The sequence below is a fragment of the Schistocerca piceifrons genome, chromosome 5 (genome assembly GCF_021461385.2).
Source record: "Schistocerca piceifrons isolate TAMUIC-IGC-003096 chromosome 5, iqSchPice1.1, whole genome shotgun sequence".
Taxonomy (NCBI): Eukaryota; Metazoa; Arthropoda; class Insecta; order Orthoptera; family Acrididae; genus Schistocerca; species Schistocerca piceifrons.
Window position 1 is genome coordinate 539781420 of NC_060142.1, and position 6103 is coordinate 539787522.

The following is a 6103-nucleotide window of genomic DNA, read 5'->3' on the forward strand; positions in this document are numbered from 1 at the left end:
ATTCTTCTCCACTCAGCAGGCGCCGACGGAAGAACGTATTGGCGGTTTGGTCTCCTTGTTCGTAGTTGCTAGTCAAATGAGTTATTACAAAGAGCGGAAAACTGTCACAGACCGACCCAATGTTTCAAGTTACTAATCTTTCTTAAAAGTATAATTGTTACATTTCTCAGTTTGTGGTGGTTTAAATACACTATTCGGTTCAAAACCGTCAGTGTCGACGTTCAATTACAGGTACAAAGGTTAGTGAAAAGGACGCTCATTGCAACACGATTTTAGAGGTGACCGTTTGCTCACTTTCATCATCGTATGCTCTCACTCAATGGCTGTCACGTCGATTAAGGTGAAAGTCACTTCAAGAAAAATGTCCCAGATTTGGCCAGAGTACAGCAAACACGTTTCGGCACACTTGACCATAGCTACTCAGCTATCAAGCTACTAAGACAAATTATTGCGTAAGGAAAACAAGCTAAAAAAAGCAACGAAACTTCGTGGCAGATTAAAACTGTGTGCCGGACCGAGACTCGAACTCGGGACCTTTGCCTTTCGCGGGCAAGTGCTCTACCAACTGAGCTACCCAGCACGACGCACGCCCCCTCCTCACAGCTTTACTTCCGCCAGCACCTCGCCTCCTACCTTTCAAACTTTACAGACGCTCTCCTGCGAACCTTGCAGAACTAGCACTCCTGAAAGAAAGGATATTGCGGAGACATAGCTTAGCCACAGCCTGGGGGATGTTTCCAGAATGAGATTTTCACTCTGCAGTGGAGTGTGCGCTGATATGAAACTTCCTCGCAGATTAAAACTGTGTGCCGGACCGAGACTCCAACTCGGGACCTTTGCCTTTAGCGGGCAAGTGCTCTACCAACTGAGCTACCTGAGCACGACTCACGCCCCCTCCTCACAGCTTTACTTCCGCCAGTACCTCGCCTCCTACCTTCCAAATCTTTTTCCTCAAAAAAGCAGTTTTCCGAGTTTAGTATGACTTCGGCTGTTGCGACTAGCTCCAGCTGTGATCAGACCAAGCCTCACCTGAAACTTGTGACGTGAGACGGCGAGAGAGAAGACAGGGCTACGTGACGTCGGGACTTCCTACCTCGACCGACTGCTTCGTTCTCTGCTCCTGGTGTGTGGGTGATAGCTCATATTGTGTCCTTGAAACTTTTTCCAGTTTACGTTGCTTTCTGCACCGTATTTGTTTTAATTTAATGACTTATCGATAGTATTACATTCACGGGATCTCTCATGTGCCAATACAATACACAGAGAGACCTCGACATCGCAGGGAATGACTTGGAAGAGAATTTACGCAGTATCTTTCTTGCCAGTATTCCGTGGCATGGGAACTCAAGAAAAAGTTCCATGATGCAAGACTCGCTTTCTAAACGAAATATTGGGTCTTTGTTCTCTAAGACAGCCCAGCTTAGTCAGAAATTAAAAGTTTGTTCTCTAAAATCTTTTCAGGAGATTACCAATTGAAATCTATAAGAGGAATCATACTTTAATTTTATAAGTTACATGTATTAATAAAGTTTTAAAATACACTGACGAAATGAACATGGCAACACCAAAACATAATTAGTGTACACTACTGGCCATTAAAATTGCTACACCACGAAGATGACGTGATACAGACGCGAAATTTAACCGACAGGAAGAAGATGCTGTGATATGCAAATGATTAGCTTTTCTGAACATTCATACAAGGTTGGCGCCAGTGGCGACACCTACAACGTGCTGACATGAGGAAAGTTTCCAACCGATTTCTCATACACAAACAGCAGTTGACCGGCGTTGCCTGGTGAAATGTTGTGCTGCCCACTGTGAGGAGGAGAAATGCGTCCCATCACGTTTCCGACTTCGATAAAGGTCGGATTGTAGCCTATCGCGATTGCGGTTTATCGTATCGCGACATTGTTGCTCGCGTTGGTCGAGATCCAATGACTGTTAGCAGAATATGGAATCGGTGGATTCAGGAGGGTAATACGGGACGCCGTGCTGGATCCCAACGGCCTCGTATCACTAGCAGTCGAGATGACAGGCATCTTATCTGCATGGCTGTAACGGATCGTGCAGCCACGTCTCGATCCCTGAGTCAACAGATGGGGACGTTTGCAAGACAACAACCATCTGCACGAACAGTTCGACGACGTTTGCAGCAGCATGGACTATCAGCTCGGAGAACATGGCTGCGGTTACCCTTGACGCTGCATCATAGACAGGAGCGCCTGCGATGGTGTACTCAACGACGAACCTGGGTGCACGAATGGCAAAACGTAATTTTTTCGGATGAATGCAGGTTCTGTTTACAACATCTTGATGGTCGCATCCGTGTTTGGCGACATCGCGGTGAACGCACATTGGGAGCGTGTATTCGTCATCGCCATCGCCATACGGCGTGATGGTATGGGGTGCCATTGGTTACACGTCTCGGTCACCTCTTGTTCGAATTGACGTTACATTTCAGATGTGTTACGACCCGTGGCTCTACCCTTCATTCGATCCATGCGAAACCCTACATTTCAGCAGGATAATGTACGACCGCATGTTGCAGAAAATGTACGACTGCTGCCCTGTCCAGTACATTCTCCAGATCTCTCACCAATTGAAAACGTCTGGTCAATGGTGGCCGAGCAACTGGCTCGTCGCAATACGCCAGTCACTACTCTTGATGAACTGTGGTATCGTGTTGCAGCTGCATGGGCAGCTGTACCTGTATACGCCATCCAAGCTCTGTTGCACTCAATACCCAGGCGTATCAAGGCCGTTATTACGGCGAGAGGTGGTTGTTCTGGGTACTGATTTCTCAGGATCTATGCACCCAAACTGCGTGAATATGTAGTCACATGTCAGTTCTAGTATAATATGTTTGTCCAATGAACACCCGTTTATCATCTGCATTTCTTCTTGGTGTAACAATTTTAATGGCCAGTAGTGTAGATTAACGAATATATTTGTCTATTTGTCTAGTTAACAATTTAAGTGATTAGCAGTGCAAGAGCACAGATTAACGTAAGCACTAGATAAGAGATGGCAAATGTAAAATACTGGTATATCAATGACACGTGTAACCGCCAGAACGTTGATTGCAAGCGTGCAAACGTGCATGCATTACGCTGTACAAGAGGCGGATGTCAGTTTCTGGGACGGAGTTGCACTTGGTCGGTCAATAAAGGGTCGCTTAATGCTGGTTATGGATGACGCTGAAATTGTCGTCTTATGATGTCCCATGTGGGCTCGACTGGAGACAGATCTGGTGATCGAGCAGGCCAAAGCAACATGCCTACTTCCTGTACAGCATTTTGGGTTACAACAGCAATGTGTGGGAGAGCGTTATCCTGTTGGATAACATATTTTGGAATGCTGTTCATGACTGGCAGCACAACAGGTCGAATTACCAGATTGACGTACAGATTTACAGTCAAGGTGCGTGGGATAACCACGAGAGTGCTAGTGTTGTCATACGAAGTCGCACCCAGACCGCAATATCTCAGAACGACAATCCAGCTTCTCGTACCCCTACTACACTATCTCATTCAAATTCAGTGTGGAGCTGTTAACGTCTCTTGACTAACATCAACTTCCTGTTGTTGTTGTTGTGGTCTTCAGTCCAGAGACTGGTTTGATGCAGCTCTCCATGCTATACTATCCTGTGCAAGCTTCTTCATCTCCCAGTACCTACTGCAACTTACATCCTTCTGAATCTGTTTAGTGTATTCATTTCTTGGTCTCCCTTTACGATTTTTACCCTCCACGCTGCCTCCAATACTAAATTGGTGATCCCTTGATGCTTCAGAACATGTCCTATCAACCGATCTCTTCTTCTAATCAAGATGTGCCACAAATTCCTCTTCTCCCCAGTTCTCTTCAATACCTCCTCATTAGTTATGTGTTCTACCAATCTAATCTTCAGCACTCTTTTGTAGCACCACATTTCAAAAGCTTCTATTCTCTTCTTGTCCAAACTATTTATCGTCCATGTTTCACTTCCATACATGGCTACACTCCATACAAATACTTTCAGAAATGACTTCCTGACACCTAAACCTATACTCGATGTTAACAAATTTCTCTTCTTCAGAAATGCTTTCCTTGCCATTGCCAGTCTACATTTTATATCCTCTCTACTTCGACCATCATCAGTTATTTTGCTCCCCAAGTAGCAGAACTCCTTTACTACTTTTAGTTTCTCATTTCCTAATCTAATTCCCTCAGCACCACCCGACTTAATTCGACTACATTCCATTATTCTCGTTTTGCTTTTGTTGATGTTCATCTTATATCCTCCGTTCAAGACACTATCCATTCCGTTCAACTGCTCTTCCAAGCCCTTTTCTGTCTCTGACAGAATTACTATGTCATCGGCGAACCTCAAAGCTTTTATTTCTTCTCCGTGGATTTTAATACATACTCCAAATTTTTCTTTTGTTTCCTTTACTGCTTGATCAATATACAGATTGAACAACATTGGGGAGAGGCTACAACACCGTCTCACTCCCTTCCCAACCACTGCTTCCCTTTGATGTCCCTCGGCTCCTATTACTGCTATCTGCTTTCTGTACAAATTGTAAATAGCCTTTCGGTCCCTGTATTTTACCCCTGCCACATTCAGATTTTAAAAGAGAGTATTCCAGTCAACATTGTCAAAAGCTTTCTCGAAGTCTACGAATGCTAGAAACGTAGGTTTTCCTTTACTTAATCTATTTCCTAAGATAAGTCGTAGGGTCAGTATTGCCTCACGTGTTCTAATACTTCTACGGAATCCAAAATGATCTTCTCCAGTCTTCTACCATTTTTTTTCCATTCGTCTGTAAAGAATTCGTGTTAGTATTTTGCAGCCGTGTCTTATTAAACTGATAGTTCGGTAATTTTCACATCTGTCAGCACCTGCTTTCTTTGGGATTCGTACTTCGTTCAATCTCAAAGGTTGCCTCACGACCTTTGCAGTGTGTAATTAAAGTAAACATGATTTGCATTCTCGTAGTGGCGCCTCTCACTGACAAATCTTCCATTTTCATGACGGAGAGATTCACCGAAATATATAGGAAGTTAATACACCAGACAAAGTGTTAGTGGTATTACACAAACGGACATAGAACGAAGGTGGCAGTTCGCTGAACTGAGGGAATCAATTTTGTGAAAACAAACATATTACGTGAATGCGGGGTCGAGGACACGAGCGTGCGACGTCGCTTCGAAGCGATGCTATACTCTGAAAAGCTGCAACATACGTTTAACTTATTTAAAATTTTATTTCCGTGGTCGTTCAACCATTGCTGTCGACGTTCCAATACAATGATGTGCGTTGTTGTCTCTTCGGTCCCTGTTTGATGTTGGTGACATGCCATGCTAACAACAATGCTGTGTCACCTACCGGCGAGGACCGTTGCCTAGCAATTACTTCGGTATTCTCTCGAGTACTAGAAGTGCCTATACGAATTCGTTGTGCGAATTATTGAGTAAAGGAAGCTTCAGCTTTGATTCAAGAGTTGTAGCGTTGAATTTTGTGTTCCGAGAACAACTATCGAAACATTTTATAGTTCCTGGGGAACTTTAGAAGCTTTGAGAGAAGCGAACGCCCAGCTTCAGAAGTGAGGAGCATTGTACCCGCAAGAGGTACGTACCATTCACTTAACTGTCACCTATTTATTTGCCATGCAGAATCATCTGCGTTTAGAATATCGTGCAAGCTTTTAAATGTCTGTATTTAGTGGAGAAATGCCACCAAATTCAAGAATGTGGTGGAGTGTGATGTGATTACAGAACCTGAAGTTATTAACAGGATATAACGTGAAATAGCACTTCGTTTTAATTTTTCGTGGAGATTCAAATATTAAGTGCTTCCTTATTCAGGAAGACCTCTGTTCTTACTTTTTGGCGATGTTCATGTGCTTTCATCTTGTATTTTCAAACTAATTTCTCAGTTCCACAGTAGCAAACGTGGTGAAGCGCACAGTCCTTTTCCACCCGTCTGGTTTGACCCATGATATCCTGTGTGACGTCATGACTTTATACTGCGGAGGATGTAAGCGGGTTGTTATTAAGCGTTAACCTGTGGTTGTGTTAATTACCAGTGTAATCTCTGATGTCTGTAAACTATGTTGTT

The 6103-nt window shown here is 43.8% G+C and overlaps 1 non-coding gene across 1 annotated transcript; it reads right to left on the bottom strand.

The window, feature by feature from the left end:
- Positions 1–506: 506 nt before the first annotated feature.
- Trnas-cga lies at positions 507–580 on the bottom strand. The gene has a single exon. It is a non-coding gene; the product is annotated as a tRNA-Ser (tRNA).
- Positions 581–6103: the final 5523 nt, after the last annotated feature.